Below are 23,929 nucleotides of genomic sequence, written 5' to 3' on the forward strand. Positions count from 1 at the left end.
AGACATATGACTTCTGACTGTTCAATCCCATAAAAAACAAACTTTAGCGAGACAGTTCCAAATTCCGCGTATTGTCATTAATTGCCCACATTTATTTTGAAAAAAAAAGGGACATCATGGTTCTCATTCCTTTCATTGTAGTTTCTGAATAACTTAGCCAAAAAGCAAGGCCAGAAAAACTTTGTAATGAAGAATACATTTTTTATTGCCTTTGTTTCAGTTTTCCTCTGTAGTAAAAGTTATACACAGTTTGACATACACCATACCTTTGCAAATTTTTTCATGGAGGCATGAAGATGAATAGGAATTAAGCAGGAGAAGGTATGTCACCATCGATCTGACACAGTTATTATTTAAAGAAGAAATTGGTGGAAATTGTATCACTAATGTATGCCTACTAAGATTTATATTTTTTGCTTAAAGAAGTTGTCTAGTCATAGCATATTGATGTCGTACAAATTAAATGGAGCTGTGTGTCCTGTGTGTGTCAGATGTGCAGTTGGTTGCAGAAGATCTCTTTGTTTGGCATTACAGACACCTTCTTAGCTGTTTCACTCTAGGACCCTGCAGCTACCTCCCTCCTGCTCTAATTGACACCCTTGCCTGGGTGTTTAAATAGTTTCACTTTTCTGCAGGGCGGTACCGGTGAAATTCACATGTTTCCTTATGAAAGCTTGGAGCGAGGGCAGTCTGTTTACTTCCTCTCTGGTGCTAAGGGGATGTGTGTGTTATCTCTCTGAACTTGGCTCAAGCTAAGTTATTTTTCCCCCGTGTCTGTCTACCTTGTTGTCTTTAGTTGTCAGTGGGGATCGACTAGTGCTTATCCCCCCCTTCCCTATCCAGGGCCAAGTGCTAGGGAAATAGAGGGGTAGGTTCCTGTGCGGTGATTGGTGAAGAACCAATATAGGGATGGTAGGGGAGACAGGGTAATATCAGATCAGCCTAGGAGGTCTCCACTTCCCTCTTTCCCCAGAGTTTGGTCTCCCTTCCCCTCTTCCCTTTGTGTTGCACTTAGTCTTTTCCACACCTTGCATGACATTATCACCTGCCCTGAACATTTAGGAAAAAAAAACAAAAACTGACACTTGGGTTTAATTGTGTGGTTTTTTGGGTGTGTTTTTTATTTTTTTCCCCTTCTCTCTTGGTATGGGTTCAGTTGCAGAGCTCGCAGGGGAGCTGTGCTGTTTATCTTTGGAGGTGAATGACCCCCGCAGTGAGGTCCAGCAACAGCATCAGCGGCTACAAGTCTCTAATGTGGGGGTCTCTGCAGGTAGGCCTGTCCAGCCTGAACCCAAGGTTGCCCTCCCATTCAGATTTTCAGGAGGTAGAGACAAGTTTTTTGTTTGAAGTAGGCCTATAAACTGTATTTTAAACTTCGTCCTTACGCCTCCGCAAGTGAGGAGCCACGAGTAGGAATTGTGATCTCACTCTTGCAAGTAGATCCACAATCATAGGCTTTTTCTTTACCGCAGGATTCGGTTTGTCTTCAGTCTGTAGAGGGGTTTTCCTCTGGCCCTCATCTATGATGACACTGACCGTGTCACCTTGGCTGAGTCTAGGCTACGTCGCCTTCAGCAGGGGAATCGGTCATTGGAGACTAACAGTTATGAATTCCGTAGATGGGCAATGGATTCTAAATGGAATGACTCAACTCTTAGAAGCCAATTTTGTAAGGGTCTTGAGAGGGTCCTTGGAGGTTGCCATGTTGTTGGCTATATGTCTTGATAGATGCCTTCGGGATAAACGGGTGAGACCACCTTCTCCAGGGCCTTGTTGTCGGGGTTATGTAGCCATGCGGGGGGAGCGGTCTGCCGGTGAACCAGTACTAGGGGAGGTGGAGGAACCCATGCAGTTAGGGAGTACCTCTGCATTATACAGTTCACCGGAGATTTGCAAGAAAAAAGGCGTATGTTTTTTTTGTGTGAAAAAGGGACATTTTAATGGGACATGTCCTTCAATTCCTAAGCAAAAGGAGACTTGATTAACTCTTTGTAGTCTGGAGTTGGATAAGCAAGGAGTGCATTTGTCGCCAATATGGAGTATCTAATTTGTCCTGACTGCAGAGGTGATGCTAGAGAGCATAACCGAGAAATTTTCTGTGTTTGTTGACAGTGGAGCCGGAGTCAGCATGGTTGATGCTGAGTTTGTGAAAACTCATGGTCTTGTTTGCTGTACTTTAGCTAAATCTATTCCCATCTTCGCCATTAACTTGGAGCCTCAGAAAGCATTAACTCAGATTGTACATAATGTAAAACTGAGGGTAGGGTTGGTTCATTGTGAAATAATCCCTTGCTATGTCCTGGACAGTCTTACCACCCCAATTGTTTTGGGTCTTCCGTGGCTGGTGAAACATAATCCGTTGGTGGATTGGCAAACTGGGGAGATTATTGAATGGGGAGATTACTGCCATGAAAACTGTTTAGATATTTCCCTTACTACTGTCTCTACAGAAATATTACCTGCTTTTCTGTCTGGTTTTGCTGACGTTTTTTCTGAGAAGGCGTGTCAGGATTCGCCTCCTCATTGTGCATATGACTGTCCTATTAACCTGACACTTGGCGCTAAACTACCGAAGTCCAGACTGTATAATCTTTCTGGCCCTGAGAGACAAGCCATGAAGGATTTCATTGCATTAAGTCTGGAGAAGGGACTAGAGTTGAGCCACCCCCGTAGTGTTCGGGTTCGGTTTGCTTGGTTGAACACCGGTCGAACACGGTTAAAACCAATGGCAGGCAAACAAAAACACATAGAAACACATAGAAAACACCTTCAAAGATGTCCAAAAGCTGACAAACTGCTCAGAAGACACAACTAACACATGGAAAAGTGACAAGTACATATAGTCATGCGAAAAGAAAAGAGGTGGAGGAGACACAGATATAGGCATGTCATGCCCTTCTAAAATCAAGGAAGGCCAGAGTTAAAAATCTAAAATCAGCCTACCAACACCCAAACGTCATGACAAGAAAATTAAAAAAAGAAATAACTTTAGGTAGAATGGCGGTTCCATTCAGAACACTTTCCTTACAAGACGTAGTGGTATCCCCGTTGTGAGTTGTGCCAAAAACGGAACCCAATACATTCGGACTAATCCACCATTTGTCATATCCAAGGGGCAGGTCAGAAAACGACAACATCGACGCGGAACCAAGTACAGTAGTATATACTGTACATCCTTTGACAAGGCAATCAGGCGGATCAAGAAGTTGGGAAGGGTCACCCTAATGGCCAAAACAGACATTGATGCGGCGTTCCGGTTACTTACTACCTGTGCCTTCGAATAGTGTCCACCTATTGGGCCGCTTCTGGGAAGGAGAATACTATATAGATCGCTGTTTGCCCATGGGGTGGTCCAGATCCTGCTCACTATTTGAGGCGTTTAATTGCTTCCTCGAATGGGTTGTAATGGATGTTTCTAAGGGGGCACATATTATCCATTACCTCGACAACTTCTTAAGCCTGGGCCCAAAAGATTCACCACAGTGTGAATACACGCGGTAGTCCACCTGTGAGAAGGAGAGAGCGGACACCACAGAGCCGAGGGGTTAGATGGAGAACGGAAGAAGGAAAGAGGGCGAGGGAGGTAAGGGAGTACAGTGGAAGGCCGACCTGAGCTCCCCCAGCTTCCTGCTGGGCGGGGAACAGCCCTGGGAAGAAAAGCCGCTTGCGCATCCCTTTGAGGTTACAGGCGCGAGCGGGCAGAAGGACTACGCTGAAGTGCAAAGCCGACACGGCCAGTCCTTTCCTGCCCGTGCGACCTCCGTGTCGCCGGGTTTGTGCCAGAGCCGTGGTGGACCCTGACGGCCAGCCCCCTTCTCCCAATACTGGTGCCTGTCCGCTGGTGGGTCGAGCCCCCCCGCGGTGGGGGGGGGGTAACATCTGCAGAAGAAAGACCATCTTCCAGCCAAACTAAGATGTCTACTTCTTTTCGTGGACAATGTGATACGATCCCTTTCTTACGGACATGTCCATCGCTACAAAATCCAGATGAGGCACAAAAACAGCAGGTGCTTCAATGGATATCAAGTGCTCCTTCAAGTGGGCTCTCCTCCACCTCAACTTCAACATCACAAATACTCCAGTCCTCAGAGGTGTCACCCCAATCGCACTTGCTTCCTCACAGCTCCCAAGTCTACAGCTGCCCGTCTGAGTATGGGGTAACACAGATGGTTGAGTCTGCACAGCTGTTTACTCATACTATAGCCAGAGAAACGGAGGTCTGCTCCAGAGCCTCTGTTAATGCAGACGAGGAAATGATCTGCTCTGATGCCCAGAATCTTTATGAGTCGGATCCAGGACCAGATGAAGAAGGTTCTCAGCATAATGTAGACCCTCGTTCCCAAACTGGAACTCCTGTTGGTGGAGACAATGATGAAGACGATGATGAGACTAAAATACCTGATTGGAGCGACAACTTGACTTTTCGGTCAGGGCAGGAAGAGGTTGGCTCTGAGGACGACGGGTGTGAGAACACACAGGGTGATGATGACGAGGTTGGAGATCCCACTTACTGTCAACCCACAGTCAGCCAGTCGATGAGGTCAGCAGAGGAGGTTGAGGAGGATGCTATTGACGACGAGGTTAGGTTGCGCCTTCCTGGACAGAGACGGAGTACTGGAAGCACGTCAACAACTGCATCCTCAAACACAACTCTTCCTCTGACCACAAGTCGTGGTGGCTCTTCAGGTTGCATGGGCTCTAAGCCTTGCATAGCCTTGGCATTTTTTCAGATCGATAAGGATGACCCAACTCGTGTTATCTGTAATATTTGTCACCAAAAGCTGAGTAGAGGCCAAAAAATCCATAGTTTGAGTACTTCATGCATGAACCGTCACATGGAAATGAAGCATAAGTAGCAGTGGGAAGCTCACTGTGCTACAATGCGGCCTAGCGGCCGGGCCAACCACCGTCTGCCCCATCTTGTGCATCCACGGCTTCTTCATCCTCTGTGACTGGGGGGACAGCAATCACACATGTTTTTGGACGCAGACCTGCCACCTCTTTACCCGCAACAGCCAGTGTGATTGGCAGGTCATCATTTCATTTGGAAGTGGAAACACCATCTGGTGTTGAGCGCTCTCCAACACCGAGAGCACCACCTTTGGATAAAGGCAACCTAACTTTTCCGCCTGCATCTTCCTCACAGACCGGCAGTTTGCCGGGGACACCCTACTCAACCCCGTCTAATCACAACAGCCAGCCCTCGGTCCCTCAGATGTGGACAAGTAAAAGACCATTTCCTCCTAGCCATGACAAAGCTAAGAGGTTGAATTTGACCATCTGCAAGCTGTTGGAAACAGAAATGCTGCCTTTCCGCCTGGTGGACACAGAGGATTTTTGAGACCTCATGTCCGTCGCAGTGCCCCAGTACCAGATGCCCAGTCGGCACTACTTCTCAAAGAAAGGTGTGCCTGCGCTACACCAGCATGTCGCACACAACATCACTGCTTCTTTGAGAAACTCTGTGTGTGTCAGGGTGCATTTCACCACAGACACTTGGACGAGTGGGCATGGACAGGGGCGTTACATGTCACTGACTGGGCACTGGGTAACTATGGTGACAGCAGGACAAGGGGCTGCTGTCCAAGTCTTGCCGTCCCCACGAGTTGTGCGTCAATCCTCTTTATTTATAAGTTCCTCCACTGCTTCTGCCTCCTCAACCTCCTCTCGGTCCTCCACCTGCACCCAAAGCCTGTCAGGTAATGCCACCCGCTTTCTAACTGCGCAGAAGGAATCCTGTACACCTCCTTACTATGCTGGCAGCAGGGCTCAAAGGCATCAGGCGGTGTTTACTTTGAAATGTCTGGGAAATGTGAGTCACTCAGCTGAGGAGTTGTGGTCAGCTCTGGAGACCCAGTTTCATGAATGGTTGACTCCACTGGACCTGCAACCAGGGAAGGCCGTGTGCGAAAATGCTGCAAACCTGGGTGCGGCCCTTCGCTGGGGCAATGTCACACACGTGCCTTGTATGGCTCACGTGTTGAACCTGGTTGTCCAGCAATTTTTAGCCAACTATCCCGGACTAGATGGCTTTCTGCAGAGGGCACGGTCGCTGTGTGCTCACATCCGCCGTTCGCATCCTGCAGCTCAACGACTTACATCTCTACAGATGTCGTTGGGCCTGCCAGTTCACCGGCTGAAATGCGATGTGCCGACACGGTGGAATTCAACTCTGCACATGTGGCAGCACCGACAAGCCCTGGTGCAATACGTTCTGACGTATAGCCTGGGCCAAACAGATCCAGAGGTGGGGCAAATCACGCTGCAGGAGTGCTCTCAGATCAGGGACCTATGCACCCTTCTGCACAGTTTTGAAATGGCGACGAAGATGTTTAGTGCTGACGATGCCATTATCAGCATGACTATTCCGGTGATTTACATGCTGGAGCACATGTTAAACAGAATTCGGAGTAAGGTGGTGGGATAAGAGGAGGTGGAGGAAGTAGAGGAGTATGCGGAAGGGATAACATCTCCAAGGTCCAGAAAGTCGGCAGCACCAAGGCGGCAGGCATGGGAGGGTGGGGGAGAGGGATTAACCAGGGCGCATGGTAGCAGCCAAATTGTTGAGGAAGGTGCAGGAGCCGAGGAAGAAGTGGAGGACGAACCGTCGATGGGCATGGAAGACTCATCAGATGAGGGAGACCTTGATCACATTTCTGTTGTGCGAGGTTGAGGTGAGAGGGCAGAGGAAGGAAGCATGATTCTTAACTTGCTACCAACACAACAAGGACTTGGTCCTCCTGGATGCGCAAGACACATGAGTGCCTTCTTGCTGCACTACCTGCAACAAGACCCTCGGATTGTCAGAATTCGAAGTAATCTCGACTACTGGGTTGCCACACTTTTAGATCCCCAGTACAAAAGTAAATTTGCCAAAATAATTCCTGCCATAGAAAGGGATTCACGCATGCAGGAGTATCAGCAGAGGCTGTTGCAGAATCTTACATATGCTTTTCCACAAAACACCAGTGGTGCACGTAGTGAATCTCACAGTTCTAACTTACCAACCGTGGGACAGTCAACTCTGTCTTCATCACTCAAACCGTAACAGTAACACAGTATCTGGTGGTAACAGCAATTTTGTGGAATCGTTTCACCACTTTTTTAGACCATCCTTTGCAAGGCCACAGGAGACAAGAAGTCTGACACATAGTCAACGCCTAGAGAGGATGGTACAGAAGTATCTCCAAGTGAACATCAAAGCCATGACTGTGTCACTGGACCCTTGCTCATTTTGGGCTTCTAATCTGGAAAAATGTCCGGAGCTCGCCACTCACGCCTTGGAGATCTTGTCATGCCCTGCAGCCAGTGTTCTCTCTGAACGTGTGTTCAGCGCTGCTGGTGGTGTGCTGACAGATAAGCGCACGCTGCTGTCCACTGAGAATGTAGACAGACTCACGTTCATAAAGATGAACAAATCATGGATCTGCAAGGAATTTTCTACCCCTGTGTCATCCTGGGGAGACTAAATGCTTGAGGATTTGGTAAAATCACCTCACCAACCGTTTTAAGCAACTCTGGGGCAATTGATGTCACTTAAGTGGTGTCTGTGCCACAATTTTTGGAAAAAATGGAGACTCTTTTTGGAGTCCCCTTGCTGTGTTTTACGTGACGTTGGCATCGTCAATTTCAGGTGGGTTGGGTCGCCCCCCCCCACTTTTAACCGTAAGAAACTACATACACTATGGCTTGGGGTAACACAGATGGTTGAGTCTGAAGAGCTGTTTACTCAGAGGTCTGCTCCAAAGCTTCAGTGTCTGCTAGTCAGCGTAGTAGCCCAGCTCTGTAGCAAGCTACACCGCCTGTGTATCTAATAAGAATTTTTAACTGCATGTAGCCTAGGCAGACTGTGGGGACCCCCAACCAAAACCAGACGCTCAGCCCCCCTACCGCCCCCCTTTCCTTGACAATACAATAATGTAACTCTTAGAACTGGATGGGTGAGGATCGGTCACAGCTTTATTAACTCTTTATACTCATTCCATTCGAAAGGCATTTTATTTCTAAAATAATTCAGCTTGTTGGAGCATGCCCTGTGTCTCCACACCAGCAAGTTGGCCAACAAGTGTAACTCTGCAACATGTCCTTTCTATTTCCAGGCCACAGAGGATCCTGCGTACTCTTATGCAGGACTCTGACCCCCATCCATCACTCTTAACGCTTGTTCCACTCCGTCCTGGAGTCCTGACAGGAATATGTCCAGTCCAATATCCATTAAGTGAACACCGTCGGGCCGTATGAGGCCTCCTTTATCTCCTTCCAGTTGTCGGTGTCGTATCACTACACCGCCTCTGTCTCTTCTAAATTTTGCCATCCGAATATTTATTACCCGCCTTGTCCGTTCGATGGCCGTGGAGTCTCGTGCACCTTGCCATACCGCTATCGACACAATCTCTGACCATACTATAGCTAGTTTTGTGAAAAATTCTCTGAAGCGCTCAGTGTCTATTTTCATTATTGCCATTAGTTATGCGCTCTTGTGATGACCTAGGTCGTTTCCCCCGGCCTGTAAAACTAAGATGACCGGACCTCTTGCCTCTCTCCCTACCTTGATTACCTCCATTAGTACCTGTGGCCATTGCAGGCCTCTAATACCTCTCCAGTTGAAATATGTGTTATGAAACTCTAATTTCCTCCTGCCTGGGCGGACCTTCGCCCTTTTTTTCTGCCCAATATATATACGAGTGGCCTATCACCCACACTGTTGGCTTAGCGTCACCTGTAAAAGAAACAAACCACGTTAGGATAACAAGTCCGGTCTTATGTATCTCGCCAAACACGTGGATCGCCATCTCCCTATCCTCTGAACTTCCGTTTCTGACAGTCCTGCTCTTGCTGCTTCCGTGGCCGCGCCTATGCGGAATGAGTGTGTCCCGTAATCTTTGGGGTGGTTCCCTGCCGATGTTAGGCATTTATTAAATATAGCTTGGAACTGGTATCTTGATAATGGCGTTCCATCAATGTGTGATAGGAAGAAATGTAATAAGCCTCCACTGGTGGTAATTTTGGATTGAGGGACTAATTCGCTTATGCATAGTGCCTCGAAGAAGGCAATCGCAAATGCAGTAGACAGTAGTGTTGCTTCAAATTGTGAGTATCACGTTAATGGTGTTAGGGATATGATGTGAGAAATCAGTTTTAGTGACACGGGAAGGGATGTCTACACTCCTGACTTGGCTGACCCCTTTTCCACCCTTTTATGGATTGTCTGATGATGAATCTCTTTGTCACATCTCCCCAATTCAGTAGTTGGAAGTGAAATGCTACTCCGGTCAGACACCGCTGCGCTGATGCCCCTGATATGCCCCTCATCATTAACTGGTGGAGAAATTCTATGGTGACTTGTAATCTGGCTTGTTCACATTGGTCAACCCGTCTGCCTGCTACTAGTCGTGTCCACTCTTCCCATGCCTTACCGTACGCTTGCCACGTCGACGGGGCAACTGACGCTCTGATTAATGGCATCAACTATTCGCCACTAGATCCCATAGGGAGGATGGGCAACTGTTGCCCGATGGGTGGGCGTTGGGGAGGAGCTCTGTGAAAATCTGCCAATTGAATTGTGATAAAGCGTTAGCAGCAGCGTTATAGCCCTCAGCATCGTGGCTAGCGCGGACCTATACATTGTGTTTTAGGCACAGGAATTCTAGCCGGCATAGTAGGCCTAGCACTGGGAGAGACGATGATGCCATCTTATTAATGCAGTGCGCTAGGCTGGTGTTTTTTGTTATGAAGCGTATATTTTTGTTAGCCATGCGCGCGCCCCATATTTCTATTGCTACAACTATTGGGAAGAGTTCCAGGAGTGTCTGTTTTTATGTCAGCACTTGTTCTGCCCAATACGGAGGCCATAAGCTTGGGCAACATTGGTTATTTAGTATCGCTGCATATCCGTACAGATGGGCTACTCCAATGAGTAACAGACACTGTTACAGGCCCAAAAGGTTTTACTTGGCTAGATGCAGTAAAAAATTGTTATTAAATACAAAGGTGGTGTAGCTTTGTACAGATGGGCTACTACAATGAGTAACAGACACTGCTACAGGCCCAAAAGGTTTTACTTGGCTAGATGCAGTAAAAAATTGTTATTAAATACAAAGGTGGTGTAGCTTGGTAAAGATGGGCTACTACAATGAGTAACAGAAACTGCTACAGGCCCAAAAGTATTTACTGGGCTAGATGCAGTAAAAAATTGTTATTAAATACAAAGGTGGTGTAGCTTGGTACAGATGGGCTACTCCACTTACTACCAGACACTGCTACTAAGCCCAAAAGGTTTTACTTGGCTAGATGCAGTAAAAATTTGTTATTAAATACAAAGGTGGTGTAGCTTGGTACAGATGGGCTACTACAATGCGTAACAGACACTGCTACAGGCCCAAAAGTATTTACTGGGCTAGATGCAGTAAAAAATTGTTATTAAATACAAAGGTGGTATAGCTTGGTACAGATGGGCTACTACAATGCGTAACAGACACTGCTACAGGTCCAAAAGGATTTACTGGGCTAGATGCAGTAAAAAATTGTTATTAAATACAAAGGTCATGTAGCTTGGTACAGATGGGCTACTACAATGAGTAACAGACACTGCTACAGGCCTAAAAGTATTTACTGGGCTAGATGCAGTAAAAAATTGTTATTAAATACAAAGGTGGTGTAGCTTGGTACAGATGGGCTACTACAATGAGTAACAGACACTGCTACAGGCCCAAAAGTATTTACTGGGCTAGATGCAGTAAAAAATTGTTAATAAATACACAGGTGGTGTAGCTTGGTACAGATGGGCTACTACAATGAGTAACCAACACTGCTACAGGTCCAAAAGTATTTACTGGGCTAGATGCAGTAAAAAATTGTTATTAAATACAAAGGTGGTGTAGCTTGCTACAGATGGGCTACTCCACTGACTACCAGACACTGCTACTTTGCCCAAAAGGTTTTACTTGGCTAGATGCAGTAAAAAATTGTTATTAAATACAAAGGTGGTGTAGCTTGGTACAGATGGGCTACTACAATGAGTAACAGACACTGCTACAGGCCCAAAAGTATTTACTGGGCTAGATGCAGTAAAAAATTGTTATTAAATACAAAGGTGGTGTAGCTTGGTACAGATGGGCTACTACAATGCGTAACAGACACTGCTACAGGCTCAAAAGTATTTACTGGGCTAGATGCAGTAAAAAATTGTAATTGAATACAAAGGTAGTGTAGCTTGGTACAGATGGGCTACTACAATGAGTAACAGACACTGCTACAGGCCCAAAAGTATTTACTGGGCTAGGTGCAGTAAAAAATTGGTATTAGATACACAGGTGGTGTAGCTTGCAACACAGATAGGCTACTCCACTGACTAACACACACTGCTAGAGGCCCAAAAGGATTGGCTTAGCTAGATTTAGCCAAATGCTGTGAAAAACACTTGCACAGCACTGCCACAGACCTGCCTGGCAAGAAGTGCTAGGAACTGCTGTAACCTAGCCTTCAAAAGGGCTGCAATTCCAACTAGTCCCTACTCCCTAAACCTATCTGTCTATTTAAGAGCAAATTCGCTTGCAATTCACACAGTTACAAAGTATAACGCCCACAGCAGCAGCGGTGCCGTCTAACACTCAGCTGCAGCAGTGAGAAAATGGTGGCGACGGGGAAAATGGCTGGGTCTTAAAGGGCAAGGACATGTGACATACACAGCCAATGACACATGCCCTTGCTTGTGTGAAAAAAAAGCACTACGCTGCGTGTGTGCGCTACTGATAGGCTGACAGACTGCACCTCCCCACTGTAAATGCGGGAAAGAAAAAAAAAACTGGAGATCGGCATTATTTCTGCAGAGATCCATCCCCTGCCCCCCCCCCGCCCACTCTACACTGAAACTGTCTATTAACATTGATTAACAGTATTACTGTGAAAAAATCCAGTTACGATTTTGGTGCACGAACAGTTATCAAACATAATCTCGAACAGCTGGATTTTTTGCAACTCGTTCGGGTTCGTCGAATGGCTCGAACACCGCCCAAAACAGCTCGAATTTGAGATTGGCGAACAGTTCGAGGCGAACACCGCTCATCTCTAGAAGGGACACATTAGGCCCTCATCTTCGCTTGTGGCGGCAGGGTTGTACATCGTGAAGAAAAAGGATGGTGGTCTATGTCCCTGTTTAGATTTCTGGGAATTAAGTCAAATTACCATCCGAGACCCATACCCTCTTCCTCTGATTCCAGATTTGTTCAGCAAGATTGTAGGAGCTAAGGTATTCTACAAGTTGAATTTAAGGGAAGCCTACCATCTGGTTAGAATCAGAGAGGGGGATGAATGGAAAATAGTGTTCAATACCCCTGAAGGGCATTTTAAGAGTCTGGCTATGTCTTTCGGTTTGACCAATGCACTTGCGGTGTTCCAGCATTTCATAAATGATACTTTCCATCATTTGATGGGGAGGTTTGTGGTGGTCTATCTGGACGATATTTTGGTTTACTCACCTGATTTTGCGACACATCGGGAGCATGTTAAACAGCTGCTCCAGATATTAAGGGATAACAAACTATATGCCAAACTAGAAAAATGTGTTTTCGCCATTCAGGAGGTTCAGTTTTTGGGGTACTTGTTGTCATCTTCAGGTTTTCGGATGGATCCGGAGAAGATCCGTGCAGTCCTTGATTGGATATTTTGGATGTGTCTTCCATATCCTTTGCTGCCCTGATGTCTCTAATGTGTTCCCTTGCACGGATTCAGAACTCCCTCGATTTGAGCCCCACATAACTTAGGTTACCCCTTTAGTGACTGGACCAAATTTTTGAAACCTGACCAGTGTCACTTTATGTAGTAATAACTCTGGAATGCTTCAACATATCCCATTGATTTTGAGATTGTTTTTCTGTGACACATGATACTTTATAATAATTGTAAATTTAGGTTGATATGTTTTGCATTATTTATAAAAATATCAGAAATTTGACAAAAATGTTTTAAAAATTGCAATTTTCAAACTTTGAATGATTATCCCTTTAACCCCTTCAGGACCCAGCCTATTTTGACCCTAAAGACCTTGGCATTTTTGTCAATTCTGACCAGTGTCCCTTTACGAAGTAAAAACTCTGGAACACTTCAACGGATCCTAGCGATTCTGAGACTGTTTTTTCGTGACATATTGGGCTTCATGATAGTATTAAATTTAGGTTGATAATATTTGCGTTTATTTGTGAAAAAATCAAAAATATGGGAAAAATTTTGAAAATTTTGCAATTTTCAAATTTTGAATTTTTATTCTGCTAAACTAGAGAGTGATGTGACACAACATAGTTAATAAATAACATTTCCCACATGTCTACTTTACATCAGCACAATTTTGGAAAAAAAAAAAATTTTTGGTAGGAAGTTAGAAGGGTTCAAAGTTCATCAGCAAATTTTCTTTTTTCCAGCAAAATTTGCAAAGCCATTTTTTTTAGTGACCACATCACATTTGAAGTCCCTTTGAGGGGTGTACATGACAGAAAACACCCAAAAGTGACACCATTCCAAAAACTGCACCCCTCAAGCTACTCAAAACTACATTCATGAAGATTATTAACCCTTCAGGTGCATCACAGGAACTAAAGCAACATGGAAGAAAAAAATGAACATTTTAATTTTTCTAACAAAATTTTTTTTCTAGCCTAAATTTTTTAATTTTCACATGGGTAACAGGGTAAATTGCATCCTAAAATTTGTTGGGCATTTTCTCCTGAGTAAACCAATACCTCATATGTGGTCATAAACCACTGTTTGGGCACACGACAGGGCTCAGAAGGGAAGGAGCGTCATTTCACTTTTTGATTGGAAAATTAGCTCCAAAAGTCAAATTGGCTCAAATTTCCCTTCTAAGCCCTGCCATGCGCCCAAACAGTGGTTTATGACCACATATGAGGTATCGGTGTACTCAGGAGAAATTGCCCAACAAATTTTAGGATGCATTTTATCCTGTTACCTATGTGAAAATTAAAAAAACTAGGCTAAAAGAAATTTTTTGTAAAAAAAAAAATATTTTTAATTTTTACGGATTAATTTGTGAAGCACCTGGGGGTTCCAAGTGTTCACTATGCAACTAGATAGGTGCCTTGGGGGGTCTAGTTTCCAAAATGGGGTCACTTGTGGGGGAGCTCCAATGTTTAGGCACACAGGGCCTCTCCAAACGCAACATGGTGTCCGCTAACAATTTGAGCCGAAATTGTTAGCGTACACCATGTTGCGTTTAAAGAGCTCCTGTGTGCCTAAACATTGGAGCTCCCCCATAAGTGACCCCATTTTGGAAACTAGACCCCCCAAGGCACCTATCTAGATGCATAGTGAGCACTTGGAACCCCCAGGTGCTTCACAAATTGATTCGTAAAAATGAAAAAGTGGAAAAAAAAATACTTTTTCATTTTTACGGATTAATTTGTGTAGCACCTGGGGGTTCCAAGTGCTCACAATGCATCTAGATAGGTGCCTTGGGGGGTCTAGTTTCCAAAATGGGGTCACTTGTGGGGGAACTCCAATGTTTCGGCACACAGGGGCTGTCCAAACACGACATGGTGTCCGCTAACAAATTGGAACCATGTTGCGTTTGGAGAGCCCCTGTGTGTGTAAACATTGGAGCTCCCCCATAAGTGACCCCATTTTGGAAACTAGATCCCCCAAGGCACCTATCTAGATGCATAGTGAGCAGTTGGAACCCCCAGGTGCTTTCTCAAATTGATTCGTAAAAATGAAAAAGTGGAAAAAAAATACTTTTTCATTTTTACGAATCAATTTGTGAAGCACTTGGGGGTTCCAAGTGCTCACTATGCATCTAGATAGGTGCCTTGGGGGTTCTAGTTTCCAAAATGGGGTCACTTGTGGGGGAGCTCCAATGTTTCGGCACACAGGGGCTGTCCAAACACGACATGGTGTCCGCTAACAAATTGGAACCATGTCGCGTTTGGAGAGCCCCTGTGTAAACATTGAAGCTCCCCCACAAGTGACCCTATTTTGGAAACTAGACCCCCCAGGGAACTTATCTAGATGTAGTGTATGTGAGTTTGGTGTGTGGTGTGGTGTATACACCACACACACACACACACAAACAACCTCACATACACTACAACACACACACCAACCTGACATAGGTTGGTGTGTGTTGTAGTGTACGTGAGGTTGTTGTGTGTGTGCGTGATGTTTTGTATGTCATGCTAGTGTGGGTGAGTTCTGTAGGGAAGGTCAGGATGTGTTTAGTCCGGGGACATGTGATGAATTTTGAAACATTCATTCAAACACAGTCCCGGTTTATCAGGACACGTTTCACATTGGAAACGGGTGACCTTTCTTATCCCCCTTTTATGGCAGACCCGGCACCTTTTTCTTACCGTGACCTCACCAGGAAAATGTTGCCCTGGTACCACACGGGAGACTCGAGTTCCAGGGGTGCTGGGGCCCGCTTCTTCTTCGCTTCTAAAAATCAGGGCCTTTATCACCGCCTCCTGGAAGTTGAGGAAGGTGTTGGTGGTCTGGCCTGCACATCGTGACAGCACGTATGCGTTATACAGTGCCATTTGAACGATGTGCACGGCCAGTTTTTTATACCAGACTTTCGCCTTCCTCATCGCACTGTAGGGCTGGAGGACTTGATCAGAAAGATCAACTCCCCCCATGTGCTTGTTGTACCCCAGGGCACAGTCCGGTTTGCGGACCGGTGCTGGGGTACCTCTAACGTTGGTGGCCGTGGTGCCGGGACCATGGATTGTGGTCAAGAAAAAGACGTCCCTTTTGTCTTTGTACTTCACCACAACCATGTTGCCGCTACATTGAGCTCGGCTCTCACCCTTTGGGAAAACCTGCTCAATTAGCGTCAAAGGGAGACCCCTCTGGGTTCTGCGCACAGTACCGCAAGCGGCGGTAGCTATGGCAGAGAGGGACTGAAATAGGGGAATGCTTGTATAAAAGTTATCAACGTATAGATGGTAACCTTTATCAAGCAGTGGGCGGATCAAATCCCACACTATTTTCCCACTTACCTTCAGAGCAGGTGGACATTCTGGGGGCTGAATCCTCGAATCCTTTCCTTCGTAAACTCTAAAGCTGTGAGTGTACCCTGAGGTACTCTCGCACAGCTTGTAGAGCTTTATTCCGTACCTGGCCCTCTTACTGGGCAGGCATTGTCGGAATTGAAGCCTCCCTTTGAAGTGGATGAGGGATTCATCCACAGAAATTTCCCTTTGGGGAACGTACACTTCAGCAAACTTCTTGCTGAAGTGTTCTATGACCGGACGAATTTTGAACAGTCTGTCAAAATTCGGGTCATCGCGGGGAAGGCTGTCCGTGTTATCCCTGAAATGTAAAAATTTGTGAATGACCTCAAATCTTTTGCGGGTCATCATCATTCCGAACACTGGAGTTTGATATAAAATATCGGTACTCCAGTATTGACGGATTTCTGGTTTCTTCACAATCCCCATGTGAAGTACCAGTCCCCAATATTTTAACATTTCTACTGAGTCAACGGGACTCCAAGTAGAAAACATTGAATTTGGGTTTGCAGACAAAAATTGTTGGGCGTAAATGTTAGTCTGCTCCACCATGAGACTGACAATGGCCTCAGAGAAATAGACTTTGAAAAAGTCTATTTCCCTGAGGTTTGCGGTCTCAAACTGGATTCCTGATTGGGGAAGGAAATCAGGAATCCGCGGAGCGTAATTTTCAGGGACGGGGGTCCACACCGGGGCACTGGTGCTAGGTTGGGCGTGACTAGCACCAGGTTGAGGGTTACTTACAGATGGCTGTGGGTCTTCTTCCACGGCCTCCGGACGATGCCTTGACCTCTGACGTCGTCTTGGTGCCGGCTCGGTGTCACTGGAGGAGGAAGAATGAGAGGAATAGAGGAACGTGGGGTCCTCTCCCTCACTATCAGCTTCGGAGGCAATAAATGAATATGTCTCCTCAGCTGAGTACGCCCTAGGGCGGGACGGGCGGGACATTTTGTGTGCTGTGGGGAAAAAAAAAATCTAAACTTTATTATTAGTATGAGTGTACGTGTGTATGTGTGAGTGCTTGGTGTAAATCACGTGTGGGGGCGGTCAGGCGCACGGGGCGCAGGAGGGGGCACGGTCAGGCGCACGGGGCACAGGAGGGGGCACGGTCAGGCGCACAGGGCACAGGAGGGGGCGCAGTCAGGCGCAGGAGGGGGCGCAGTCAGGCGCACGGGGCGCAGTCAGGCGCACGGGGCACAGGAGGGGGCGCAGTCAGGCGCAGGAGGGGACGCAGTCAGGCGCAAGGGGCGCAGGAGGGGGCGCACGGGGCGCAGGAGGGGGCGCAGTCAGGCGCACGGGGCGCAGGAGGGGGCGCAGTCAGGCGCACGGGGCGCAGGAGGGGGCGCAGTCAGGCGCACGGGGAGCAGGAGGGGGCGCAGTCAGGCGCACGGGGCGCAGGAGGGGGCGCAGTCAGGCGCACGGGGCGCAGGAGGGGGCGCAGTCAGGCGCACGGGGCGCAGGAGGGGGCGCAGTCAGGCGCACGGGGCGCAGGAGGGGGCGCAGTCAGGCGCACGGGGCGCAGGAAGGGGCGCGCTCAGGCGTACGGGGCGCAGGAGGGGGCGCGCTCAGGCGTACGGGGCGCAGGAGGGGGTTGAGGAGAGGAGATGGAAGAGCCAGCAGTGATCACTGGGCAGAAAGGGGGGTAGGAGCCGGCAGGCAGCAGGGGGGGTGATCACTCGGATGGCGGGGGGGGGCTGGTGATCACTGGGGGGGGTGAGATCACTGGGGGGGTGAGATCACTGGGGGGTGGATCACTGGGGGGGGTGAGATCACTGGGGGGGGTGAGATCACTGGGGGGGTGAGATCCCTGGGGGGGGGTGAGATCCCTGGGGGGGGTGAGATCCCTGGGACTGGGGGATGGTGTTGTGATCCCTGGGACTGGGGGATGGTGTTGTGATCACAGGCGCAGGAGACCACAGGCTGTCAGAAGGAGAGCAGCAGCCGGTGGATGAAGACGTGGGAGAGAGCGGAGGGAGCGGTAGGAAATTGGGCTGGGGTGGAGGGGTGGGGGGTGTTAGGGGATGGAGGGGGGGGGTCGGGGGCTAAGTGGGGGCTGGAGTGAGACAAGGGGAGAAACAATTACCGGCGGCAGCAATGTGGGGCGGCAGGGGATCGCGGGCGGCAGCGGATCGCAGGAAGCGGGGATCGCTGGCGGCAAGGGTTGCTGGCGGGTCTCTGGCGGGGGTTGCTGGCGGGTCTCTGGCGGGTCGCTGGCGGGTCTGGGGTCGACGTCGGCGGCGGCTAACCAATCTCCTCAGCATCCATGGACAGGATAGAAGCTGAGGAATTTGGTTAGCCATTTAAATTTCCTCCTCCACATCTGATTGGAGGGCTAGCGTCACATGGACACTAGCCCCAATCAGATCTGGGGGGGGGGGACAGAGGTGACACTCCCCCCAGCCAATGGCTGATGCTGTAAGCATCAGGCTATGCCCAGATTGAAATATTTCACCAATTTTCATTGGTGAAATGTTTCATTCATTCCAATTGGCAGTTTCACTAAAAGTGAAAATGAAACTACCAATCGGAGGGGTCCCAGGCACGGGGGGGTTAATCCACCCCCCCTGGGGTCAACTTCAGGTTGTCTAGTTGCATCAGCAACTGTGACACCTGAGTGACCCCGCTCGCAGGCGCTGCAGGGGCTCTTTCCCTCCATGTCACAGACGCTGTGACATGGGTCGGGAACGAATTGTTTTCCATGTCACAAACGGTGTGACACGGGTCGGGAAGGGGTTAATCCATATACTCATACCACACAAAACATTAATAAATAAGATTTCCCTCATGTCTGCCTTATATCAGCATCATTTGTAAAATGTTTTATTTTGTTTAAAAATGTAGAAGTAATTTTTCATTTTTCCAAGGAAATTTATAAAACTTATTTTTATAGGGACCTGTTCAGTTTTGAAGTGACTTTGGGGATCCTATATGTTGGAAACCACCCAAAAGTCATACCATTTTAAAAACCGCACCCCTCAACATATTCAAAATTGCTTTCAGGTAGTTCATTAACCCTTCTGGTTCTTTTCAGGAAGTAATGGAAACTAGTTTTTTTTTTACCACCTAAATTTTGATAACTTCTGAACAAGCCGGTAGAGCCAGCAGACTCTAAGGTCGTTATTTGGCCATGAACTGCCAAGGCAAAGATCAGGACCACACAATCAAGATCTCAGGGTGCCGATAAGGTTAAAGAGGAAGCCCCCACACTCTGTTAACTATTTAGATTCTGTAGTCACTATTAACAGCAGAATCTAAGGGGTTAAACGGCCATGGTCAGTGCCAGAACTGATCGTGGCTGATGCAGCAAGTTGTCAGCTATAGTGTACAGCTGACAGCTACAGGATAGTCACCTGTTGTAGAAAGCTAGTCTTATATATCGCAGGTCAGTAAAAAGACGTCTATTGGTTATTAAAGGGTTACAGTTACATGTAGCCAGATAGATCACATTGATTCTGCAAGAGATGTAACTCGTAATTGTGAAGCTTCTGTCACCATCTGCAGATGTAAAGGTGGTTGCACGTACAATGTTATTGCATGCTACGCATGACACACATGGGTAATAGCCCCACCTCTGCCTCCCAGCTCCAAATAAGGTGGAGGGAATGACCACATAGTGTCTTTTTACCCGTACATCCCTCAGACTCTTCCCTCTCCTTGTAGTCAACTCACAATTACGAGTTACATCTCTTGCAGTACCACATATGTGATCTATCTGGCTACTTGTACCTGTAACCTTAGCTTTGTGGGGCTCACATCCAGGGAGTACCGAAACTGTGCAAGGGAACACATTAGGGACATCAGGGCAGCAAGGGATGTGGAAGACACTACAACCTTGAAAACCATCCCATGCCATTTTAGACTGCGCCATAATTGCAATTCTAATGATCTTAAAATTAAAGCTATAGACAAGGTAAACCTTGGTAATAGAGGTGGAGATTATAAGCGTGTTTTGGCGCAGCTTGAGTGTCAGTGGATCGTCACTCTGGGCACAGTGACCCCACATGGCCTCAGTGAGAAACTCAGTTTTATCCCATTTATATAAGGTACCGTTTTCTCTCTTTGGAATTTAATTGTGTGTTTTATTGTCTTCTAGTAGTGTGATTCATCTGGGACACCAGCTTTTTTCATTCAGCTCATCATGGGACCTCCAGAATTCTGTCGTTTTCTAGGACAATCTTCTTGGATCTTCAACCGTGGCGACATACATATGTATCACGCATGATAAATCGCCTTTATAGCTGGAATGTTGTGTATATCCATATATATATATGTATTTGTTATTTGCTGTATAAGTATTCTAGTAATTTTTACTTAGGGTAATATAGGCACATACGTGATGCCAATTTGTATATATTAGTAAGAGTTTGCTATTAGTAGGTACCATTTATTGTGGTTACAGCTATACACATATTTTGGATACATATATACTTATCCATTAGTATTCTAGGCTAGTAGGTCTCTCTAGGCTTTTCTTTCCTTTTCCCCGTTTCTGTTTTAGGATTCATTTACTTACCTTCATGATTGCATTTGTGAACATAAAATATTTACCCTTAGTTATGCCCTTAAAGCAAATGGCCTCTGCCACTTGCAGATGTGTGGTGTGTCACCACTCTGCCCACGTTATGGATGGCATCCATATGGCAGTAGCGCTGGGCACTGACGTCACGGGAACATCTTCTCCCACCCACACTATCACCGGAATTAGGCCGGACGTGACGTGGCTGACGGCAGGGATATCATCACACATGCGCTATGACTGTGGTGAGTAAATTGAACACCTGTGAGCCGGGTTATTTAAACATTCTCCCTTACACACATTGTCACAACGAACTCACGTGAAACGTGCGTCTGGGTTTCAGAGCAACACCAGTCCCAAACCTAATATGGGTAAGTCATGAAGTTGCTTTGTTTAGTGACCATTTCCTTTGCAGGTATTGTCAGTATACTCCTGACTGGTTCCCTATACGAAAGGATTTTGTGCATGCTTTATAGAGACTCTTCTCTCTTTCACTCTAGTGCCATCTATTGGCACCTATTGCCAATTGCCACTCTAGTGCTTTCTATTGTGCCCTCATTCCATTTTGCAAAGATTTAGATCGTATTTAGGGTTACTTACCTTCATGCCCATTTATTGTGGACTAAACTGGTTGTCTTTCGGGATATTTGTGTCCTCACACATGACCTAATATTTTATTGTCTATGTTCTACTGAGGAAGGATTTTTCTGACCTCCTTTTTATATATTTTTGATATTTAATAAAGTTTGATTCTAAATCATTACTAATTTTCTATGGGGCTCATTCGCTTCATTTTATTTGTAGGTTTAATTTAATTGGGAGTGCCCATGCTATTATTATTATGGTTTGTACATACCATCATGCTTTTTGGCTTATACAATTCCATATTTTAACTGTATTGCTATTTTGTGATAGGCACAACGGTATCATATATTTTCTGTGCATCTTATTAGCAGGCTGGCACTAAAATATCAGCACAGCGACATCTACTTATTAGCATGAGAAAAATGTCTACAGCAAAGAGTGGGACTATGATGAAGTCTATATTTTTTGCATCAAGAAGCCATTATTGTGATTCCCAAAAAGCTGTTCTTCCTTTTTTAATACAGTATATTAGCTTTAAATTCTATTTGCAGATGAACTTTTTTGCACTGATAATGAACACAGTACAGAAATCATAATGGAGTAGCAACTGTGGAATGTGCAATAAATCCCCAGATATAAAGCATAGCGAATAGAATGTGATACCGTCAAGAAAAAGATGATAATGATGACAATCGGACATTGTCAGCCACAAATCTCTTTCCTCTGGGCACCAGCTGATGCCAGGTGCTGAAGAACGGATGGAATGGCCTTGAGAGAGGGGAGGAGAGTGGTAGTTTGTAGATTCTGAGAAGGAAGAGTGTCAAATAGGGGCCAGTAAAGTGCTATGCAGCAGTTCAGGCAAGTGACTGGGTGCAGTGCAAACCTCACTGCTGGGGGTGCAGGGTGCAGAGGCACAGCAGACCAGAAGCTGCAGGTTGAGACCTGAAATGACCAGTGCCAGGAAAGATGGAGGTGGTCTGAAAAGCTGCATGTGGAGAAAATTGGGAAAGTAAGAGCTGTAGTGAGAAGTTAGATTTGATCAGATGAGTGTGGCCATCTGTAGGTACATTATAGCTGCCTGAATACTAACTGCTCAGATGCCATCCCAGTGGAAAGTGATTATTAAACAGGATACTAAAAAGATGGAACTCAACATGTTGCACAGACTCTTATGATATATATTGGGGAAGGGCTGAAATAGGATAGGGTATAGCTTCTTGATCACTGGGGTCCATCCACTGAGACTTCCAGTAATCCCAAGAATGAGGTTCTGAGACTTGGGAACCGAGCATGGAAGATCCCTATCTTCAATGGAGCAGAAGTGCATAAGCTTCACCTCTGCACCATTACCATTAAATGTTTATGGGGCTTCCAGAAATAGCCAAGTCTCCGAGAATAATCAGCATGGTAGGAATATTAGCCAGGAGGTGAGGAGTACCCCTGCAAGAGGTCAATGTTACTAAAAAGCCTGTTCAAGTGATGTGCCTATCATTGAGAGCCGATATACTTAATGTGCCTCTTCACAAAAATTGATATTGTATATACAGTGTCCTTTGCGCATCTTTCAGCTGATGACACACATTAGATTATTATGGTTAGGATCCATATACGATATAATTAGACCACTGCTGTCAGAGGAAAGAAAATACTGACATGTTGGATTTCAACAATTATTTGTTTTTACAAAATATAAGTATGTCCTGCATGCTTGTAATTGCTCGGTATTCGACCGACCATGTCACTGTTCGAGATACTCGGTGCTCGGCAAGTAATTTCTGAATGCTCGGGCGGGAGTTCGAGTCCCCGCCCTGCAGGTTTGGCGCTGTTTAGATAGCGAATTAACATGAGGGGATTGCCTGCCAGTCACTGTAATGCCCCAGCCATGTTGGTTGTGGCATTACAGTGATTGGCTGGCCACATAGCGTCATCGGTTATATATAAGACCCAGTGACCCTATGCTCATCCCAGTCTACCCTTCAGACAGGCAGAGTAGGGAGAGCTGCAGCTGAGTGAGGGAGAGAATTGGTGGTTGATTTAGTGAGGTATTCCATTGCAATATACATCTAAACTAACAGTCCTTCTAAGGACTAATTCAGATGCACATTAATCCTGGTGATAGCAAGAGTTAGGTAGGCAGAGTTTGTGGAGAGTGTATACAAAAGAATAGGGTTCATTGCACGTTCTGTCTGCAGCTGTTATTATATATACAGTACAGACCAAAAGTTTGGACACACCTTCTCATTTAAAGATTTTTCTGTATTTTCATGACTTTGAAAATTGTACATTCACACTGAAGGCATCAAAACTATGAATTAACACATGTGGAATTATATAATTAACAAAAAAGTGTGAAACAACTGAAAATATGTCTTATATTCTAGGTTCTTCATAGTAGCCACCTTTTGCTTTGATGACTGCTTTGCACACTCTTGGCATTCTCTTGATGAGCTTCAAGAGGTAGTCACCGGAAATGGTCTTCCAACAATCTTGAAAGAGTTCCCAGAGATGCTTAGCACTTGTTGGCCCTTTTGCCTTCACTCTGCGGTCCAGCTCACCCCAAACCATCTCGATTGGGTTTAGGTCTCGTGACTGTGGAGGCTAGGTCATCTGGCATAGCACCCCAGCACTCTCCCTCTTGGTCAAATAGCCCTTACACAGCCTGGAGGTGTGTTTTGGGTCATTGTCCTGTTGAAAAATAAATGATGGTCCAACTAAACGCAAACCGGATGGAATAGCATGCCGCTGCAAGATGCTGTGGTAGCCATGCTGGTTTAGTATGCCTTCAATTTTTCCTTTCACCAGCAAAGCACCC

General features: G+C 46.3%; 1 protein-coding gene across 2 annotated transcripts in view; it reads right to left on the reverse strand.

Annotated features, from left to right (window-relative positions):
- LOC141265120 (ATP-binding cassette sub-family B member 5-like) overlaps window positions 1-23,929 on the reverse strand; it is a 1,140,380-nt gene that overhangs the window by 1,016,283 nt on the left and 100,168 nt on the right. The window lies entirely within an intron of this gene.

Source organism: Phyllobates terribilis, unplaced genomic scaffold, assembly GCF_046119375.1.
Source record: "Phyllobates terribilis strain yellow unplaced genomic scaffold, ASM4611937v1 Scaffold_4__5_contigs__length_816908805, whole genome shotgun sequence".
Classification (NCBI taxonomy): domain Eukaryota; kingdom Metazoa; phylum Chordata; class Amphibia; order Anura; family Dendrobatidae; genus Phyllobates; species Phyllobates terribilis.